Below are 22,717 nucleotides of genomic sequence, written 5' to 3' on the forward strand. Positions count from 1 at the left end.
GCTCTAAAATGTAAATCTGATCATGTCATTCTCTCTTTAATAGTTCCCACTTGCATTAGGATATGGTCCAACTCCCAAAATGTAGAGTAGGAGGCCTTTTATGACCATCTTGCTTGCCCTCCAGATTCCCCTTTCCTAATCCCCTATATCCAATTCTATGAGCCATTCATGTGGAATTACTTTCAGCTCCCAGGATTGCCAACCTCTCTCTTCTGGGCCCTTGTGCTATATTCTCTGCCTGGACCTCTCTTTCAATTATTTTTTCTTTCTGATAACTACCACTCATCACTCAAGTCTGCCTTGGACACTACTTCCTTTCGATCAGTAATTCCCAGCCAGGGATAGTTTTGTTCTCAGGAGGTATTTGGCAATGTCTGGAGACATTTGTGGTCATCGTGTTGGGGGAGGGGTATGGTAGTGACAGCTAGTGGGTGGAGGCCAGGGATGCTGCTAAATGTTCTACAATGTGTAGAACAGCCCTCCACAACAAAGAATTATCTGGCCCGAAGTGTCAATAGTGCTGAGGTTGAGAAACCCTGCTCCAGATCTACAAGTTTTTACCAATCTTCCCCCCACTCCCTGTCTACTCTAAGATAGGCTGGGCTTCTCTCCCTTGACCTCCTAGGATACCACCCCCTGCTTATCACTTTAACAGAGCTACTACACTATATTGTAATTGTCCTCTAGGCTAGAAGCTTCTTGAGGGCAAGAAATATGTTTTATTACCCTAGGGCCCAGGGTTGGGAATATAGGCAGAAGCAGTTTAGCACAGTGTAGACTGGGGAGACAGAGTGTGTCTGGATTTGAATCCCAAACACTGCTACTTACTAGCTGTGTGCTCTTGGGCAAATCACCAACCTCTCTGTGCCTCAGTTTCCTCTTCCCTAAAATGAGGATAGTAATAATACCTACCACATAGAGCGATTAGGAGGAATATGTGGGTTAATATTTGCAGATTGTTTCTGGAATTCAGTTCTATATAAAAAGGAGCAGGAATGAAATAAGCACTTAATAAATTCTTGGTGACCAAATGACCGGTGCAGGCCTTCCTGGGGGTTTGGCTGTTTCTCTCTTTCTTCCTCCTATTTCATTCAGCACATACTGATTTCCCCCAACAATTTAAAAAGTTTCTTTTCTTTGTAGTTCTTAATTTTGCCAGGCTCCTATTGTATCTCTCCGTATCTCTGTAGTCATGGGCTACTCATTTTCCAAAAAGATGTTCCTGTTACTGGTAAAAGGGCAAATGAGAGCGAGCCAAAACACGGCATCACAAACACACACACTCCATTTTGGAAACAGTTTTCCTTTAAATAGAATGCTTATGTGGTTCCTCTTTTTATGTGGGGTATACTAGGGAGAGACTTTTACAAAAGAATCTACTTAAAAAAGAGAGAGATTTGCACAAGGTACATGGAACACAGTCTGCCGCAGCACTGTGCACCATCTCAAATCAGCGTCGGCTGTTACATATTTGAAGTTAATTTGACGTTGAAGTAAACAAATCAAAGTGTGTTTATGAAATAATTAGGCCCTATTCTCAATGCTGTGGCTAAGAAGTTTTGTCACAATTACTGATCAGTGGTTTTCTTTGTTTTGTTTTCGAAATTCCATAGCAACACACAAAAATAAAGCTGTTGTTATCACACTAGTACTTATGTCATTCCAGTATCTTGCAGGCAGAGTATCCAAGGGTGAAGTCAATCCATTTTTAGCTGAATCTTCTCAGCATAGTTCTTAGAGTATAACCTGGTGGGATCTTTGGAAGTTGATAAGAAAAGGGCGACTCTGTTTTAAGTGTTTTAGAATTGCTTTAAAATGCACGCTCCTGCTCATTTGTTGCTTGCATGTGCAGCTGTCTTGGGTGTTGTGGCTTGATTCCCTTGCCACTGGGGAGAACTGGTTCAAGATCTCATGAAATGAATGTTTCCATCCAATCAGCAACAGCAAACTTGACATGGGAATACAAACTGTGGTGCATCATACTTTATCACTTTTCTTAAGGGTTTTTTTCCCCCAAAGAAGCTCATTAAGCTCTGTAAAGGAGTATATGTGCTCACACGTGCCATAGGAGGGTCTTTCCTGCAGCTACCAGTTGAGCATGGAAGGTATGTCTAGAAGAAGGGATCTGCAGTGGGCTGAAGACATGCTAGAAGGGTAGAGATGGAGATCCCCGTGCAGCAAATCTCCCTGAAGTGGTTCCAGCTGGAACAGAGGTCTCAGCGATCTGAAAACTGATCTAACTCTTCTCACACATCATCTCTCCAGTTACTTTCTCAGGGTCCTTCTGAAAAGACCTGCTCCCCACCCCCAGCCCCCACACCCCAATCAACTTTAAAGGGAAGTGTGGACTAGTCCCCAGAGTTTGGCATTGATGTCAGTTCTGTCTTTCTTCTGCCCAGGACTCCTTGCCCCTTGCCCCTTGCACACAGCACACTGTTTCTCACCGGTGTTCCTGTCCATGGAACCTCTCCCCGTTCATTTGAAGGACTCGGTGATAGTGGGCGCTGTGCAGCTGTCAAACTCTGGGGGTCTGCTGCTAAGTGTTATTTTAATTTCTCTTCATCTAAATTCCTCATAGAGCAGCTTTTGAAACATGAGATTGTCTTATTAAGAGGTACTTATTGTAAAGTAGAGTGAGCTCCACCTTTGATGAAGACAGAAGAGGCCAAGTTTGATGGGTTGGATAGCATTAGACAAAGAGAGTAATTAATAACTTAATTGCCTCTTCACCCTTCCCTTTTTAAGAAAAGAAAGTTTTTCTTCTTTTCTTTCAAAACTCACCAGGCTGAAAATTGGAATTCCCAATGCGATTTTACAGTTTAGCAAAGAAAGAAAAAAAGGAAAAAATAAATCGGAACCCAATTTTTCTATTACATTTTCCTGTAACATCTTCCTCACTTTCTAGAATCATCGTCTATTGATTTTACCTTTAGTGGCCTTGGAAGCTGCAGTGATCTGTTTGCGGAGAGTTCAGTACCTTGTATGGATTTCCTTGTGTTGGTTTAAACGCTGATAAGATACGTGGCAAATTAATGAAATAAAAATAGCTTTGTCAATAAACAGAAGAGAAGCCACTTTCAACATTTGTTCAGTACCCATTGCTTTTCAGGGCCCAGACAAAATTAGTGGATAGGATTAAAGAATATATTCGTCTTTTATCCCATGTTTGAGTACTTGATCACAGAGGCATGGTTTAATCCAAACATCAATAGCACCTCGTCAATTCCATCAGAGACAGCTGTCAAAGTGGACTTTGGGTTTGTTAGAGCTTTGTGTTTTATCCTTTTTTAAGGTCATGGAGTATTTTCTTTGATTTTTGATGCTGAAATCTTTCTTAATCTTCTAAACTTGAGAAACATCTGTTAAGATTTAATGGGATGGCTTTTGTCTTAAAATTAGAGCCCATCTTGCAAAACTTTCCACCTCCTTTTCTTTCCTGCCCCCCAATTTGGAAAATGGGGAGCTGGGGCAGAGGAAGTAAAGCACGTGTCCCCTGTGAGACAGAAGCTCTTCTGGTCAGTGTGTGAGAGAGTATGCTAGAATGACAACACTCTGAATGCTGAATTCTGTGAACCCAGTGTTCAATTTTATTTTGTTTCCTAGTGACATTAGCAATTTCCTTGTAGCACATCACTTAGCCCGGGATCTGAGTGGCAGATTTATGGATCCTAGTGAATAATGAGACAAAAATGATGTAAAGAAAAGAAACAGCTGGAAATAGGAATTTTAACCTTTTCCCGTAAGCCTCCTTGTTGCTGTATTGCATCGTGTCAACAAAATTTAGTAGTTAAAATAGCTGGAGGTACAGTAACGGCATCTAAAAATATATGCCTCCAAATATGTACAGACAGCTGTCACGTCTGTTGACAGAATATATTAGTCATTATCCTCATCAGTAGACACAAAATCATCGCAGTTTTCATAATGGAGGCGTTTCATACCACATAATTGCTAGTGATTTTGGAGGTCCTCTGATAGAGTCACCACCATTGTAATCACAGTATTTTCATTTACTTGCTTTTTATATTCTTAACCTGGATGCTAACCCCTCAGCCAAAGCTCTTTGCAGGGAAGCATTTAAAGGCTTCTATTTATTGCTTCAGTCACATTCCTGCCTACCTTTGGCAAGGAAATATGGGTTGGAAACTGCTGTTCTTTTTTTTTTTTTTAAGTAAACTCTTTTTTAAAAAAGATTTTATTTATTTGTTTGACACAGAGACAGCCAATGAGAGAGACAGCCAGTGAGAGAGAGACAAGCAGGGGGAGTGGGAGAGGAAGAAGCAGGCTCCCAGCAGAGGAGCCTGATGTGGGACTCGATCCCAGAATGCTGGGGTCACGCCCTGAGCCAAAGGCAGACGCTTAACGACTGAGCCACCCAGGCGCCCCGGAAATTGCTATTCTGAACAAAGAAGGTGGTTTAAGACCATCACCCAAGGATTGCTTGCTCCTCCTCAATGCAGGAGGGAACCCCCAGTAAGAGTGTGTGGCAGGAGTGGGGGTTTGGAGAGTCAAAAAGAACTCTCAGTGCCACAGTTAGGAGCCATGTCAATTTGGCGAGCTTATTTAACTGTTTTGAGCCTCAGATTCTTAGTGGAAAATGGGGATGGTCATACTATGTTAGAGTTTTGTTTAAACATCCATGAAAGCACCTAGAACATGCCTGCTATATAACAGATGACTGAAGAATAATAGCTTTGTCTTCCTTCCCTGTTATCCTCTGATTCTCCCTCCACCAATATCTTACCACCTTCCTCGCCCCACCTCAGCACGTGTACACATTCTTGTTCCCTTTCCCATTTGAAGGCTTCCATAGAACTGGAACACATTTACTTATGAAATGGGGGTCTCTCCCCTAATTCTGGTCATTCTGCAATCTGGTAAGGGGAGCATTCTCATTGTTATAAACAAGATCAAAATATTAAATAGTTAACCACTTACTGCATCAGGCATTGTGTGAAATGCTTACATACATTAATCACATTTAATTCACAGCAACCCTATGAAGTAGATGCAATTCTTATCCCCATTTTACAGAGCAGGAAACTAAGGCCCAGAGAGGTCAAGTCACTTGCCTGGGATCACACAGCTGAAAGTGGAAGGGCCAGGCCTTGACTCAGGAGGCCTGTCTCCAGAGCTGTAGATACCCTGTGCTCATGGAACAAGTAAGCCTCAGAGTTGGGCAGGGGTCTGGAGGCCCTTTAGCTGCATCCTTGTAGCCCTTTCTGATTTGGCGGACATTGTCTCCCAGAGCCCCCATCCTCAAGTCCTCTAGCTGGAAGGAAAGACTTATGTGGCTGAGATGGAACAAGGCCTGCCCTTCTAGAAGCGTGCGTTGCTGTTCACAATATGAGGGGTTCTGTCAAGGGTTGTTGTCCCCCCCCCCCCCCCGCCTTTTCCTCCCATTTCTGACATGGTTTTCAATTAGCAGCTTGTAGAGGCTGGGTCTGTGGTCCTCGTTTCATGCAATATGCGTAACTGAATTCCCCCCAGAGGGGAGTAAGGGGCAAGGGGAGTGGTGAAATAAAGGCCCCTTGAATAAAGGGCAGAAATGTGCTGTGGGTACAGGCTGAAAGCAACACCTTGCCTCTTTTAAACTTATGTGGGGCCAGGGGTCATTTGGGAAGTGACTGTCACAGAGATGAAAGGGGAGCATTGCTGCTGAGGGATGTGAGGCTGCTGGGCTGGCTGTTGGCCTTTCCACCTCGTTTCTGGTTTCTGGTGGAGCATACACAGAGGAGGGAGCAGGTCCCAGCTCAGGCATGTTAGCGCTTAAGAAGTCTTCGTTTCCTTTCTCTTCTGGGAGGTGAATGAATCTCCCAGAGACCTGGCAGCTTCTTCCAGTGGAAGGCCTTGTTCATCATGAGGCCTAGACTGTTTGTTTAATGCCTGGGCTGAACTGAACTCTCACCCTTCCCTCTTGCAGGGCAAGAAGGATACCACTCTTTCTGTAGAGATTCTGCTGGCTGCTTCCTCTTGATCACCAGGTTACGTCTACACTTCACATGGAAGTCATATTTCGTTTCTCTGTATCTGTCAAAAACAGGATAGTTGTTTTAATGAAGAAAAAAAATCAAGATGCATGTGCTTCCAAACGCAAATGCTACACATTGGCCACTTCCCTCCAACACAAAGCTCGTGAGCCACCTGAAAATAAGGGCCCCTTGAATTATGTAACAGGAATGTGCTGTAGTAAGGGCTGAAAGGCGCATCTTGTTTGAGCTTACGTGGGGCCAGGGATCGTCTCAAAAATCAATCCTAAATTCTGGTTTCTAAATAGAGGTAAAGAGGATATGTTGAAGAGGTTGTGAACAGCCTCAAAATCCCCTGTATGGGGTTTATGTCTTTTTCTTAGGGTCTGTGGGTCAGAGGACTGTGGGCCTGGATACATTATCGGTGGTCCTGAGAGAGCCTGATGTTTGGAGGGCCCGAGAGAAGAGATTCTGGAAGTCTGGAGGCAGAGACACAGATCCGTTCCTCCAGGTCTGAGAGGCCTCTGGGTAGCAGCCATAGGTATATAATAAGAAGTCAGGCCCCTGGCCTATTTTGTGAGAGAAAAAAGTAAGGAAAGTAAAAGGTTCCAGATGCATCATGGTGATTTCCAAATTTGAAGTCATCCCCAAAGTTTACGTTCTCATGAGACCATATAGTCATAGCTTCTGTATTCTTTCTGTTTCCCTGGCCCCCCTTCCTTCCCCTCCCTTCCCCTACCCCACCGGCAAACACATCCTCTTTCCCAGCTAATTTCTTGTTGAGGACTGTTTCAAGTAACTAATTCCCTACAAGATAGACCTGAATCATCCCGTGTGGGGTGTATAGTCATGTAATGAGAACAAGTGAAAACAGGCTCTTGGAGAAGCTGGACTCAGGGCCGCCCACTGCCAACATTTTCTAGGTGAGCACGATTGAATTACAAGCGCAGGCCGGAGCTGGGCGCGCGGTGCAACCAGACGAGAATTGCATGTCTCGAGGACAGTGAGCGTGTGAGCGAAATCCTGCTTTCCAGCGAGGAGTGAAACCGAATGTTGATGATGTTTTCCTAGACACAATTTCAGCTTTTAAAATCTCCTGCAAATGAGGCCTTTGCTGTTCTGGGTGAGTGGGTTCTCCCCTCCTCTTGCATCTGACATCCTTGCCATTGCCAACTGATTAGGCAGGAGTCAAGGAAACTACCGTTGCCTGGGGCAGGCTGATTCGATGGGGGCATTTATCAGGAGGTTTGGGTGTCCCTGACTAGTAAATACACTTGCTGTTGTGAATCCCATGCAGAAAAGGCAAAGTATCACATTTTCCTCTGAATTCTTGAGGAAATTGCTCTCATATACAACACCAACCTTTGGCTGCACGACAGAGACAGAGTGTCGTTTGCATGCCATTACCAGGCTGTAAAGTCTGGTCAGGGCTGTCTTTTCCGAGTTTCCAATCTTTTGGGATCCTTGGAGGGTCACCCCATGGGTCAGGTTTGTTTAGTCTGGTCCGTAATGGTGTAAAGTGGCCTTGACTGTCGAGTCTACCTAAATAATGCCCTATCTGTTTGATACTTCAGCAGTCCCTCTACGTTGTATATATGTTTCACTTTCTAATATTCGAAGCCGAATTGGATTTCAGTGTTAATAGAAGGCAAATTGTTTCCAAAAACAACCTCATCTCACTTTGAAAATTAGCCAGAGTTCAGAGGGCTCCTGCATTTTAAGGGGCAATCTACATTTACCCTGGGAAAATGGCACCACACTGCTGTGTTTTTGTGTGCACGTTACCCACTTCTTTGCATCTTTTCTAAGAGATTCATTTGAACATGCCATTTTTAAAAACGTTTTATTGAAGTATAATATACATAGAGAAAACAACACACATCCTGATCACAGTGAATTTTCATAAGCGGAACCACCCCGGCAACCGGGCCCCAGATCAAGAAACAGGGCATCATCAGCGCTCAGAGAGCCCCCCTCACGGCCTCCACTTGAGCGTACACAATTTTAAGTTTCTCTTGCTTATCATTCACCCAAGGTTTTCTGTCTCGCAACTTACTCCTCTTTTCCCGCTGAATTGTCACATATAAATCGAGAGAGGAAAAGAGCTTGTCTGATCCTCTGGGTAATAAGCAGTACCTTTCTAGAATTCTTGAATCTGGAGTTGTAGTGTCCTATGGAGCCTTGCAAATTTATCAACACCCTGTTAAAATGGGGTTAGTTTTTATATGTATCCCTCCAGAAGTTCAAATCATGCTCCTTTACATACTTCACACCATAGAAACCCAGTTTCACAAAAGTCGTCTAAATGGCATGGATTTATCTAATTCATACCCTAGTTTGTGAAAACAGGATGGAACCAACTTTATAAATGTTAAGCGATTGCGGCCTTGGGGTACAGAGGAGAGTGGTGGAAGAATGATGCTCATTGTAAACATTTTTGCTTGGAGGCTTCTAGGAGTAAATAGTCTCTCCTCCCCAACCTCTCTCTATTTCCAAATGAATCTTGTTTGAAGGCCTAGAGCTGGACTTCCCCTCCCCCCTTTAAAAATAGTTCAATTCCTTTCTTCCTAAGCTCCAGCAACCAGTACAGCTTTCATTACAGCAACATAAATAAAAAGTGACATAAAATTATACAGCCCTGTGTAAAGTAGTTTAAGGAAAATGTCTTTTATGGCAGCTCTTATGGTTTCACCAATTAGTTATTAGACTTTCTCCATTTTTAATTTGATGTCCTGCGTGCGCGTTCTGAAAGGTTTCTACCCCCCCCCCCATTTTCCTCTCCTTAACAGTAACAGGGCTGGGGCGCGGTGAGCCCCTGGGAAGCTGACTTTCTCATTTTCTGAAGGCATTTCACTACAGCCTGTTGCTAGATTTGGGCAGAGCAAGTTTCTCAGGAGAGAAGCCAGAGTTGAGCCGTTTTTAAGTGAGCAGAATTTCACCCCCTTATTAACACCCAGTGTCCCCTGCAGCCGGTGGGCCCGTCTCCTGCGGAGGGTAGCTGCAGACACGCCTCAGGATGGGACATACCACAGTGGTTTGACCTTAAGCTGATAAATCCTGAGTTTTTAGTAACTTTCCAAACATTCCCGGGGAGTGAGAATAACAGAGATTTACTCCTGCCAAAATTTAATCATGCAGAAAAAAGCGAAATTTAGATCAGCGTATAGATTATTTTTTAATGTGATCGCTCGACAGCGGAGGGCAAGGAAGCCAGAAGTTGAACACTTAGTGCAGCCGAGTCTAGACCATTGCAATTTGATTCATTTGAGGGAATTGTATTAGGTTTTAGGCTTTGGCTTGGGCTGGGCTGTTCTGTTTGGGAGTGTATGATGTCATCGTGTCAAGCGTGTCAGGCATTCTGGTATTTATGTTGGCTTCAGATCTAGCCCAGAGTACATGGCAGGCTCAATTTATTGCTACTTTAACTTTGTTTAGTCATGGAGAGGCTTTATTTATGTTGGTAAATTTCAAACAGTGGCCAACAGTGACCGCACAATGAAAAGGCCTGCAAGATTCATCATCGATAAATCACCTTGTTGCTGAGTTTCTTTAATTAAGGAAAAACTCCGTCTGTTGATCCCTGTGGTTGCTGGAAGGAAAGCAGGGTGGGGAGGGCTTTGATGAATCCATCTATCAGCCCGGCTTTGGAAAGCAAGTCTCCAGTTTCTGATTGTAGCTGGGCAAAGACCTAAATAAAAATTTATCTTGTCAAAACCTACGGGCTAACTGAAAGCAAATAAAGAAGTTTTATGGCATCCACATAAAGTTAAATAAATAGGGAGAAAGTGCAGTACGTCCTATGGACATTTTTCAGTACAGTACGTGGCCGTTCTTTGGGGAGAGCTCATTAACTTAAAAAAATTACCTTTAATGGGCCACTCATTATCGTCATCATCAACTGCGTCACTTGTCTAATAACACTCCAGTGCTTAATACCTGATTAAAACCAAAACTGGGGCTTGTGGCTTGGTGCTGTTGGAACTGCCCAGGATGGTAGGCACAGTGAGTACTTTGAAAGGGTAAAATATCGACACTATAAGCAACATTGCCAGCATCAGGGGATCGTTTTTTTAAATCCCTCTAGGAGCTGGTCAACCTTTCTGGTGATGACATACTCTGGGAGCAGTGGGGTAAGGCTTTTCATGTCTGACTGAACAAGGGACCTCATCTTTGGTTGAACTTACCTTTCATGTGGGGGATTCCCTCTGTTGGGAAAAGTCTAGAAAAATATGTTGGGATTGGAAAGCTCTTTTCACCACACCTGGTTTAAGCGGACTTTTCTCTGAGCTTAGGCTCACGGTAGAGTACGTTTTATTTCTACTTAAAAAATGTCTTTGAATCAGACAAAAGACAGCAGCTGGTGATGGAGAAGGCCAATTTTGATACTAGAATGCACTTACAATCATTTGCTTTTCCTTTTTAGGTTATGGAAAGGGTGCTCTCTTGATATCAAGCTTCAGGATCCATTCACAGGAAAGTGTGATTTCTCAAGTGTCAAATCTGGAAGCCTGATGCATCTGGCAGTCAGCCCCTGCCTATTTGATGGAGTTGTACAATAAATATGGGCTTGGGGGAATAATGAACATTTTGAGAACCATTCCTGTGGGATCCTGGTGCTGTAGGCTACTTTGGGACATGACATCTTTGTGTTGACAGACCAAAGCTGCTCTTGGATTTAGCTGAGAGTTTTGCAAGTTCTTGGCTCTTTTCCTGCCTCTTGTCAGTGTGCTCTGTCTTTATTAATGGGTCAGGGTTCCCCGTGATGGGGGTGGTGGTGGTCATGGTGATGGTGTGTGAGAAGCAAGGCTGTTTTGCCAGGGTCTAGTTAGGAGAGGTGGGAAAGGGAGACCTTTCCTTGCATTGGTAAGACAAAATCTTATTCAAACGTGGAACAATTTTAGCATAGGTTACAACCTGGACCATAGAAATTGGTCATAGGTTGATCAAAACTTCCCCCCACTTCATAATGACTGTATCTCATGTATTTTCTCTATCTTCTTCATTGACTCTAAGATATAGTTCAAGGCAATCTTGGAGTCACCTTAGTTTGCCCTGCACATAACTGACAATTCACTTTTTCCCAACATGGAGGTCAGAGGTTAACAATAGGGCAACAAATATATGTTAAGTTCTCTCTTAGCAAGTGCAGAGCAGTGTGGCGACCCCAAAGAATCCTGTCATGGCCCTTGCCCTGAAGAAACTTCCAATCTCCCTGAAAGAGGTAGGATTTATGTAAGTGTCCGATTGAAAGTGAGGACTCCTATAGGGTGCAATCATAAAATGTCATCGTTCATTCATTCTATGCCTAGGCTGTGGCGCTAGTTCTCTATCCCCAGGGTGAAATCTAGGGCAAGTTCTCTCACTTTTCTGATCACTCCACAATCTTTCGTTTGCAAAATGTTCTTAATTTAGTATCACCTCTGTGGTTTCCAACCCCAGGCTGCCGATTGGAATCTCCTGGACAGCTTTCTAAAAATATTGTTGTCCAGGCTGCTCCCCTGACCAATGAAATTAGCATCTCTGGGTTGGGGCCCAGCTATCAGGAATTTAGAAAACTCTCCAGGTGAATCCAATGGGCAGCCAGGATTGAGAACCACTGAAATGAAGTGTGCAGTTCCAGAGAAATATTGAAAACTTCAAATTTTATTTAAAACGAAAGCTCTTCTGCTCCCCTGGCCTGCAGTCCTGAGTTGGGGAGGAAGGTGTGGGAAGCTTCTACTTCTCATCTTACAAATCTTTTCCTCCCTGCCAACTCTCTCACCGAAGTTGCTGATTGCTCTGTGGTTGAGGTGTGTGGGACGGGAGGGAGGAGAGGAGGGGAGGGCTGGGGGGTTTGATGTAACCGGCGCTGATGCTATTTGACATGGCTCTCTCTGGCTGTGGCAGAGGTTTAAAGCTGATTCATTTTGGGGGTGGGCACGAACGTTTGTGTATTCTTCAGAGACTGCCTTCCAAGTCTGGGAATCTCTCTTCTGCAGTTCCCTTGGTTTTTCAGCAATCTGATTCATAGAGATATACTGCTGATGTCCTAGGAGCCCATCTTAGGCAAAGTCCCTTCAGGATGGCACCATGCTGACTCTCTCTCAATCATGTGAGCTATCCCTCCCCCCTTTGCTTTCAGTTCAGATAGCCACCCTTTCCCCTTAGGCTTGTCCATGCAGTGTTCTGGGACCAGAGGCTTCACCAGACATTGGGCAAGCTCTAACTGGTCTCCTTGATGTTCTTCCACTGGGCTGGAGGTGAAGGGAAACACTACTTTAGCAGGAGATACTAGTTGTCCCCCAGTATTTGTTCCAGTTCTTTCACTAGTGTGAACATGGCTTCCCAAAATAAAGACTATGTTTCTCAGTTTCTCTTGCAGCCAGACGTGGCCATGTGCCTATATTCTCATCAACGGTGTATTGAGTAGAAGTGGTGTGGGCAATTTCCCAGAAATGCCTTATAGAGAGAGGGCATGCCTTTCTCTTCACCCCCTCCTTTCCTGCTGGATAGGATACAGCTGGGCTGAGCCATCTTGCTTTCAGAGCTGGAAGCAGCATGTTGAGGAAGCAGAGGAACAAGATCAAAGGAGTCTGGGCCCTGACGAGCATGGAGCTAGCATATATAGATGGCCTACTGAAACCTTCACATGACACAGAAATAAAGGTCCACCTTTTAAATTATGTGTTTTCTGATGGAACTGAAACTAATCCTTACTAGTTCACAATTCTGTCCTGAAATGGAGTGCTGAGCATGAGCTTAGGCCAGCAGTGGGCCACAAGGATACAGATATTGGAGGTCAGAAAGATGGTGCCCCACTTCAGATGTGGTCAAGAAGATGCCGAATAAGGAAGAACTTTCCAGAGGGTAAAGCCAGGGTTAACGGACAAGGAATTGGCAGGAAGGAGAATGAGAGGCTGCCAGATGGTCTAACCAAGGAACTGACTTCACGGTTAAGGAAGGGAGACATTACTATTCCTGCCCAGAGGGTTATGGCAATAGTAATGGACCAGGGATTTCTGGACATTTCTCATTCTCCCCATTTCCAAATGGCAGTCTTTATTGTTGTTATCTTTTTCTTTTCTTCCATTTTTAGTTTGGGTGTGTGGTGGGCAAATAACTTATTATTAGACCATAGATCACCTGACCATTAAGAGCTACATCCTAGGCCTGATGGAGAAGACTGAGCATTACTCATGCATCCTGGATTTAAGCTGAATGCAGTACTGCATTGGTTGTTGGCTTCATTTATGGAGGGTAGATGTGTGTTATAGTGTATTCCGTGGGAGATGCATGTAGTTGCTATAGAAACTTGGCATGTAGTACAATTCTGGCTAGTGAGTTTCCAGGAGAAATCTGCTAGGGGATAGGGGTGCTTCTGGAAAAGTTTTCATTGCTATTAAAAAGGGATACAAGGTAGGAACATTCTCCCTTACCTGTTGTGTGCGTTTGTGATGCTTAAAACATCCAGTCATCTGCCACCACGAAGGGACAGGTCTGAGGACAAAAGCCAACGTACCTGGAAGAGCAGAGTAGAAGGATGGAAAGAACCTGGGTCCTTGATGATGACATTGGAGTGGAACTCAACCAAACCTGAAACTGCTTGACTTTCAGACTTCTTATATGAGAAAATAAACTCCTTTATTATTTAAGCTATTTTAACTTGGGTCTTTGGTTGTTTGACTGATCCACCAGAGTACTGCTCCCTGTGCAGAAGAAACAGCTGCCATCTTCCTCCCCATCCCATGCTATCTCAGCTGCTTCCGCTCTTCATGGATCACCTGGATGCTGCTGTGGATGGCCCTCTGCTGCCACCATAGTGACCTCAGGGGACACAGACCCTGCTTTTGACTACTTCATCTCGAGAACGGAATCATTCCCTTTAGGAGCTACCCCCGTAATTTCCATAGTTCAGTACAGCAGAGACCAAAATGTAACTTTTCATGAAATTTCATGGGAGGTTGGTGGACTACGGAAGAGAAGGACATGTGCACAGTAGTTTACAATGGTGGCATTGGCTCAGATCCCATCTTTGAGGTGTCTCAGCAGATCAGCTCCAGTCTCCTTCCTGTTTTGCTACCATGCTGCCAGACTCACAGAGCGTGAAGAGTCCCCTCATGCTGGTTCCTGTGCTGTGCAAATTGTGGGCCAAGGACCAGCAGCAGTGGCAGCACCCAGGAAATTATTAGAAATACAGAAATCTCAGGACCTGCCCTAGACCCACTGAATCATTATTTATTTTAACAAGAGTCCCAGGTGATTTGTATGCAGTTAAAGTTTACAGAGCTACTCTAGTCAAGGCTAATCTCTCGAATTCTCATTTCTGATTCCAGGTTTGAACTTTACCCAGGATGATTGACAATGGGGACATCAGTTTTTGTTTTTTTTTTCCTCAGGGACGTCTCCACCCTGACGGTGTTGTGGCCCTTTGGGCTCAATAAGACAGTCACAACACTCCAACACCAGTACATATCTCCAAATCCAGGTTGTTCAGCTTTAAAAATGTCAACCATGGGGCATTGACAGTCCAATCCAGGTAAGGCCTAGGCCAGTTCCTTTTATTTTTCAATATACTTTTATTATAAAAGTAATATTAAAATATTAACATTTAAGATAAGAAATGAATTTTATGTTAAGTTGACATTACCTTCTCATCCTTGTCTACATACATATTCAAGTTTTACATATTTGATTCAATATTTTATGATTCAATTTTATATTCTGCATTTCCATTCAGTTTTACCCAGGTATGCTTCCATTCTGCCACAGTCTTTTTATTCTTTCCCATAACCTGTATTCTCTAATCCTTAGCCCTCTGAGGTAGCTAACGTTAGAAATCTGATTTTATCCTTGCACACTTAACCTCCATCCTTATCCAAATATATACAAACATGTATATGCCATGTTTCCCCTCCCTCCATAAAAACAGGTTTGTATCAAGCATTTATATCAGCTTAATTTTTTCTTAGCTATACATCATGGTACTCTCTTCAGGTCAGTAGGCACAGAGATAACTCAGTTAAAAAATTAAATGCATAATATTCCTTTGCATGGATATATAGTTTAGAGTACACTACCTGCTGTAACAAACAGCTCCTTGAATATATGCTATTTCAGATATAATAAGAGTAAAAGTCCAAGTTAGTTCCAGGAGCTCAGGGGGTCTCTGTTCCACAGAGTTATTCAGGGATCCAGGCTGTGGGGGCTCTGCTACCTTCAATAAGTGACTCCAGTGTCATACCTGAGCTAGGACTAAGTCACCTGCTGCAAAGCAGTCTGGCAAATGTAGTTTAGGTGTGCCAAGGAGGAAAAGGAGACAGGTTTTTGTGATCGGCTAACCAGTTTCTGCCACAAAGGATAACTTTATTTTTAATTTAAATATGTATCACCAAGTTACTTTTACCAATGGTGGTAAAAATTCACATCCCCACTGACAATATCTGAGAGGGCCCACAGCCCTGAATCTCTGCCAGTACTAGGCGGTATCATTCTTTCCATTTGTCCAAATCTGATGAAGTAATAATGGTATTGCCTTTGTTTGCATTTCCCTGAATAGTAATGGTTGAGTATCTTTTCATAAGTTTCACGGTTGTCTGTCCAATTTGTTTCCATCTTTTAAAATTTTACTATTTGTTTTCTATTTGTCCTACCTTTTCTATGTTCCTTTTTGTCTCTTTTCTTGCCTTATTTTAGATAAATTAATTTTTATCATTTCATTTCTCCCCTCTATTAGTTTTTTCATTTTACATTTTATTCTACTACTTTTTTAGAGGCTACCCTAGAATTTAAACATGCCTTCTTTACTTATGAAAGTTTCATATAGTGTTGCAGGTGGGGTTCCCCAGAAGGCAGGCTCTGAGGTGGAGGTTAGTGTTCAGGAGGTCTACTGGGGAGATGCTCTTGGGCTTATCATTAGTGGAAGGGAAGGAAAAGAAACAGGTTTGGCAGAGGGAGAAGTCATGTGGTGATGCAGTTGCAAAGAAGGCCTAAGGCCATTCCCAGGGGACCTCTGAAGCTAGATGGGCTTTCAGAGTCATATTGAGTTTGGATGAGGAGACCAGGCTTCTATATCCATATGGTGATTTGTCATTGGATGCAGGCTGCCCTGGAAAGGGGGTGTGTGTCCTTGGGCACAGTGACCCTCTTAAGCTTATGACAATTCCCAAAGAGAGGTAGCACCTGAAGGAATAGGTCCTGAAGTCTTGAAGGGGGGTGGTTTGGAGTGGTACAGATTTGATTATACTACACATAAATTAGTACTGTGATCCCTTCCCAGGCAGTTGAAGGACCTTAGAATGCCTGAACTTCACTTGACACTTCTGGTTTTGTGTTATTATTGTCATTTATGTGTATTCTATGTGCATTTTAAATCCCATATTATTATTGTTGTTCTTCCATTATATACTCATTTGGGTTTACCCACCCATCCTTTAGTCATCTGTACCCTTTCTGTGGTTCTTCATTGCTTTCTGCATCTCTGAACATCAATTTGGGATCCTTTTCCTCTGTTTGAAGACTTTTCTTTAGAATTTCCTTTAGTGTGGATCTACTGGTAATAAATTATCTTAAATTTTCATTACCTTAAAACATCTTTATTTCACTCTCGTTTTGAGGAATACTTCTTTTCTTTTTAATTTAAAACCAATTAGTTAACATATGGTATATTATTAGTTTCAGAGGTAGAGTTTGGGGATTCATCAGTTGCATGTAACATTCAGTGCTTATTCCATCAAGTGCCCTCCTTAATGACCATCACCCAGTTACCCCATCACCCGACCCACCTCCCATCCAGCAACCCTCAGTTTGTTTCTAGAGTTAAGAGTCTCTTATGGTTTATCTCCTTCTTTGATATATGGTTTTATTTTTCCCTCCCTTCCCCTATGTTCATCTGTTTTGTTTCTTAATTTCATATATGAGTGAAGTCATATGATATTTCACTGGTATAGACTTCCGAGTTGGCAATTATTTTCTTTCATCTAAAAATGTCATTATTTTGCCTTAATTCTTGAAGCACATTTTCACTGGATATAGAATTTTTGGTTGATGGCATTTTGTATCAGCACTTTAAATGTTTTACCATTGTCTCTTGTTTCTGATGGGAAGTCAGTGGTATTTCTAATTATTGTTCCACTATACATTATATGTATTTTTCTCTGATTGCTTTCAAGATTTTCTCCTTATCTCTGACATTCAGCTGATTCAGTCTGATGTAATTGGTATGTGTTTTTTTGATTTTTTGGGGGGGATTTTTTTGGTATATGTTCTGCTCTTGGATCACTGAGTTTCTCGAGTCTGTAAATATAGGTCTTCCACTAAATTTGGGGAAGTTTCAGCACTTATTTCTTCAAAAATTATTTATGCCCCAATATCTTTCCCTTCTTCTGGAATTTCAGTTACATATATGTTAGGCCTTATGATATTGACCCACAGGTATTTGAGGCTGGAGTCCATGCTGTATATATGGTTCAGGGGTCAGTCAAGGATTTGGGCAGAATTTAAACACAGAAGTTACGGTTGCCCTTTCTGGCTTTTTGTGAAATTTTCCTCTCACTTTCAGTGGCTGTGGTTCCGCCAAGCTCTAAATTCTGGTTTCTCTTCAAGCCAATAATGTGAGTTTTCAGTTGGAGTTCATTTGGTTCCATGCTGTGTGGCACTGACTTTGGCCTACACAGGCCAAATGGTATAAAAAGCGGTAACTTACCCTAGGCTGTTCCTTTTCCCCCAAGTATCTACTCTCCTCTATAGTCTACTTGCTTGTGTTCACTCTTGAGTTATTGTTATTTTTTTGAATTTTGTCCAGAGTTTATTGTTGCGATCTGTGGGAGATTGAGCATGTAGGAGATACTTCACAACATTGGAAGTGGAAGCCCAGTTGCTTTCTCTCAGCACTTTGAAAATATCATTCCATTCTCTCCTAGCTTCTATCATTTCTGTGGGGAGTTCAGCTGTGAGCCTTATTCTTCTGCTGCTCACCGTCCCATCCCAAGCATTTAGGATATTCTCTTTGTCTTTGATTTTCAAAACTTTTACTATATTTGTTAAGATGTGGGATTCCCCATTCCTCCCTTTTTAGTAGTAATTCTGTTTGGAATTTACAGCGCTCCTTGAATTTGTGGCTTGTTTTCTTTGATCAATTTTGGAAACTTATTAGCTATTAGCTCTTGCAATAATGCTGGGTCTATCTAGCCTTGCTGGCATGGTAGCCATCTGGAGCACACAAAGGGATTAAAACAGTTTTTTAGCCAGGTATTCCAGTTGTTCTCAGTGGGAAGTTAGTCTTCGATAAGCACTGCCCCTTTGCCAGAAGTGGAAATTCTCAGGTTTTGCTTACCAAGAGCTCAGAATACCTCAGGATTTGGTATCAACTTGGAGCATCTTTTCCCATGAGAAAAAATTCGTTAAATTTCAAGGCTGATTGTGACAGTCAAAGAGAATCAAAAGAAAACAGTATATCTTATATGTCCACAAAAAGGGTCAACTTTTGTTTTATCAGAATATTCACCTGCTTTACATTATTCCTGTGTCAACAAGACAGTATTGTTTTCATGTGATCCTTTATAATATGGGAGAGTGCTGTAGAGGCTTACTGTTGGGTCTAAAAGGGGACCAGTCATCACTGCAGGGTTTTAGTGTGTGGAAACAAAGTAGCTATCAGGTTAACAGTTTGTCTAGTGCTGATTGCCATCACTCAATAGACATATCTGAGCTGTCATAATGACTCAGATAAGAATGACTCTTGTATAACTGCAGAGTTGTTTAAATGTATTGGTTTGAAAGGGCAGAGTTTGTGTTAAAGGTAGCCCAAGTGGCCTGATCCCAAACAGAGGGCATGGGGTCCAATGATCATGGCACAGGCCATAGCCTCTTCTCTCCATCTTCATTCTAACACATCTGCTTGTTGTCTGCTGCCTGCCCAAACTATTTGCCCATAATCCCCAATTCATCTGCTTTTGGCTGCATGCAACTAATACTTCCTTACCCTTTCATTCTCCCACCATTGCTTTTCTTTTACCTCTAAACCCACATCTTCACCCCTGAGTTCCTGTTGTGCAGACCCTTGCTTGTCAGGGCAGACAGAAGGGAGCAGTTCTCCGAAATCACTTTGTGAGTGATAATGAAGTACATAGAAGGATGGTGCCTGCAATGTTTTCATTGCCAGAAACAGGGGAAGACTTGGGAGTGCAGCAATCTTGTGTTCCCTCACTCCAGCCTGCAAGTGACTTGCCAGTGAATTTTGTGGATTGCATCAGCAACCTTTATGAAATGCATAAAAATGTTCTCACCAGCAGATCAATACTTTCTTCAGTTTTTCTGCCCCTGCTCTCACTTAGAGAGTAATTGTTTGAAGATTTAAATATACCATTGTAAGCTTTTGGGAAAAATCCAGACTTTGGGAAACTTACAAAACAATTTGGTTCTTTTAACAAATAAATTTCAAGGGAAAAGATTGAGAGAACTTATAGGTTGAAAAAGAGTTACGAGACAAATCGGGGGCCCCTGGGTGGCTCAGTCAGTTAAGCTTCTGACTCTTGATCTTGGCTCAGGTCTTGATCTCGGGGCCATGAATTCAAGCCCTGCATTGGGCTCCACGCTGGGTGTGGAGACAAGACAAAAGAGACAAGTCAATCAATTGAAATGTACCAACATTATTTGGATTTTTATTAAAACAAATACACTGTTAAACAAATATACTGTTAAATATACTGATACTATCATAATATATGACATTATAAGACAAATAGAAATTTGAACACTGGTTGGATATTTGATATTAAAGAATTATTATTAAGATTTTAGATGTGGTAGGGGTGCCTGGCTGGCTCAGTCAGTAGAGCATGTGACTCTCGATCTCAGGGTCATGAGTTCAAGCCCCACACTGGGCATAGTGAGTACTTAAACGAAAAAGGATTTTAGGTGTGATAGTGGTATTGTAGCTGTGTTTAAAAAAGACTTCTTTTAGAAAAACATACTGAAATATTTGTGGGTGAAATGAAATAATATTTGGGATGAGCTTTGAAATAATATGATGAGGGAAGCAGGTAGAAGTCTAGATCATATAAGATTGTGCATGCATAGTTGTAAAAACTAAGTGAAGAGAACATGGGGCTTTTTTGTTATACTTTTTTGTCTGCTTTTGCATGTGTTTGAGGTTTTCCAATAACAAAAAGAGAAAAGATCTCTGTATCTTTGGGCAACTTTGGAAAGAGTTCCAAACAGCTCATAATCAATACAACTCACCCTGTTTATTCCATTTTGCATAATATCTCCAAACTGAAGCTTCTGGGTCTGAATAACATAGCACATATTGTGGGGTGGGTTTTCAATTTCACATAAAATGCATATTGGCCTGAAGCCTGTTCTCTTTTACGCTGAATGCTTTGCAAGGCATCATCCAGGTTATTACTCTATTTCATGTGTGTGTGGCTAATACTCACATTAGTGCCTTTGAAATGCCTATCACATGCTGTAAGACCGCCCTTACTTTTTAGAGACCACTCTTGATCCTGAATATTCCAGACAAAGAGTGAATGGGTAAAATGAAGTTTGGTAGGATTTCTCTCCACATAGCTAAATATTAGTTGAATCTGCACTGGGTGTCAGGTGCTAAGTATTTTACATGGAATGTTTCATGAAATCCTCATAATTACTCTTTGGAAAGGTACAATCATTATAATTTTTTTTTTTAAAGATGAGAAAATGGAAGCTTGGAGAGTTTACCTAAATTCTTCAAGGTCACAAAACTGGTAATTAAGCTATGAAACCAGCTAGGGTTTGAAACCTGGGCTGCTTGACCCCATGTCTGTCCTCTGCCTTGAACTCCAAGTTCTATGGTAATTCAGTTTATTGCAGATTAAATTGAATTTAGGCTCTCTGAAATATGTAAATTTTGGCAAAGAAAAAAAATATTAAGACAAAATAAAAAAATCCAAATGTCTAAGTTCCAAAGACATCCTTAAGTTTGCTAGAATATAAAGGCTTATAGGGCTGGGCAGGGTGAGGTGGTTGCCATTGTGGGATTTGACCTTCCATGAAGCCTTTTGGAGTCTTCCTCAGAGCACCTCACAACTGCACATGATACATTTTCTTCTCTTTCTTGACCACTGACGGCAAGGACGAGATGCGCTTTCTTGATCCACAGGATTTGGCAATCCTGGTAATCTTGTTTTCCACAGGTTCTGCTACACTGTTATTGGCAGTACACCAGGTGGTTTCTCAGTCTTTTAGCAGGCTGTCAGAGTAAGACTTTCTTCCCAGGCATGAGATGGTGGCCAGATTGAGTTCAAGAGAGAAATAGGTCAGTCCTCCACGAAGGCCTCCACCAGCTCCTAGGTTAGTTTTATTTTTTCAGTTGGTTTGGGTAGCTTAAGGCCAGGAAAAGACAAATTGCCCACCATGGTGGGAATAGGGGGAAGCTTGTAAGGAAGATAAAGATCCAAGATGGAGAATAAATCCATCCCATCCTGGAATATTCTTTAGGGCTCATTTTATAGTGTCCTGAAGTATGCTCATTTGAAATACCCTCAAGGGACATGGTAGCCAAGAGAAGCCTGTGACTATGTGTCTGTTGATATAAGATGTGTCTTTCAGCCTATGAACTTGTAGTCTTTGACAGTGATGACATAGGGAGGAAGTCAGAAATTGGAAGTAGCCAAGCTTGAAATCCCTTGGGAAGATGAACCATGCTAGAATACGCTTGAGAAGGAGGCATCCATTCAAAAGACCCAGTATGTGATATCCCTGCCATAGAGCACACCAGTTCTTCGTCATTGTGCCGAGGTTACTGGGCTGGAGTCAAGCACCAGTGGTAAAGACAAGTATAGTTAGGTGCGCTGGATCAGTTACTTTTAAGTGGGAACAGCAGGTGGCACCTATGACACCAAACTTCTGAGAAATTTAGGACCTATACCTCTCATCAGATGATAGAGTTAAAGGTTTCACGTTTTTTGGATGTACAGGTAACTTGCTGGCTAGAGGCTCAGGACTGATGTTCACTCTCCTCCCAGCTCTTGCTGTACAGCTGTTTAGCAAAGCACCTGTTCACAGGAAGTCTGGCCATTTCTTTAGAGAGCCAAGGTTAGGAGAGAAATGGCATTTGTGCCTCTTTTTTTCACCTACGGGGGAGAATATTTCCTGGGGATTCTTTAAGGTAAAACTTCAAAGCACTGCCTTTATAAGATAGGACTCTCTACAAAATCCTTCTCTTTGCAGTGGCACTGAATCCAGATGTTTCTTAATTCTCCAGCTCCCCCATTAATATGGCTACTCAGAAAAGAATTCAGAGAGCAAATTTCTTCCTTCGCTCTACCTTTTAGTTTTAGCTCAATCACTTCTTTGGCCCAGTGACTGGTTACACATGTCATTGAGGTTTAAAGAGAACAGAGCTTTTAAGGAAAGTTGTACATTTCACCTTCGGTGTGGATTACCCATAACTCTGCCTTGGTCTCTTGCATTCATATGCAAACAATTTATTAAGGTAGTACTTCTAGGCGAACAGGTGAGGAAGGAAGGGACCAGAATAGGAAGCAGGAAGAAGTTATTGACTGCATAACAAATCACCACAAAACTTAGTAGTAAAACTATGGCACCATTTAATTTGCTCACAAATCTACAATTTGGGCAGGGCTCAGTGTGGACAGCTCATCTCTGCTCTGTTTGGCACTGACTAGAGTGGCTCAGAGACTAGGGGTGGGATCATGTGAAGGCTAACCTAAGAAAGGCCCCTGTATACTGCATGCACTGAAAAACCGAACACCAAGACCCAGTTTCTG

This window comes from Ursus americanus, chromosome 7, assembly GCF_024610735.1.
Source record: "Ursus americanus isolate L20-20 chromosome 7, mUrsAme1.1.p, whole genome shotgun sequence".
Taxonomy (NCBI): Eukaryota; Metazoa; Chordata; class Mammalia; order Carnivora; family Ursidae; genus Ursus; species Ursus americanus.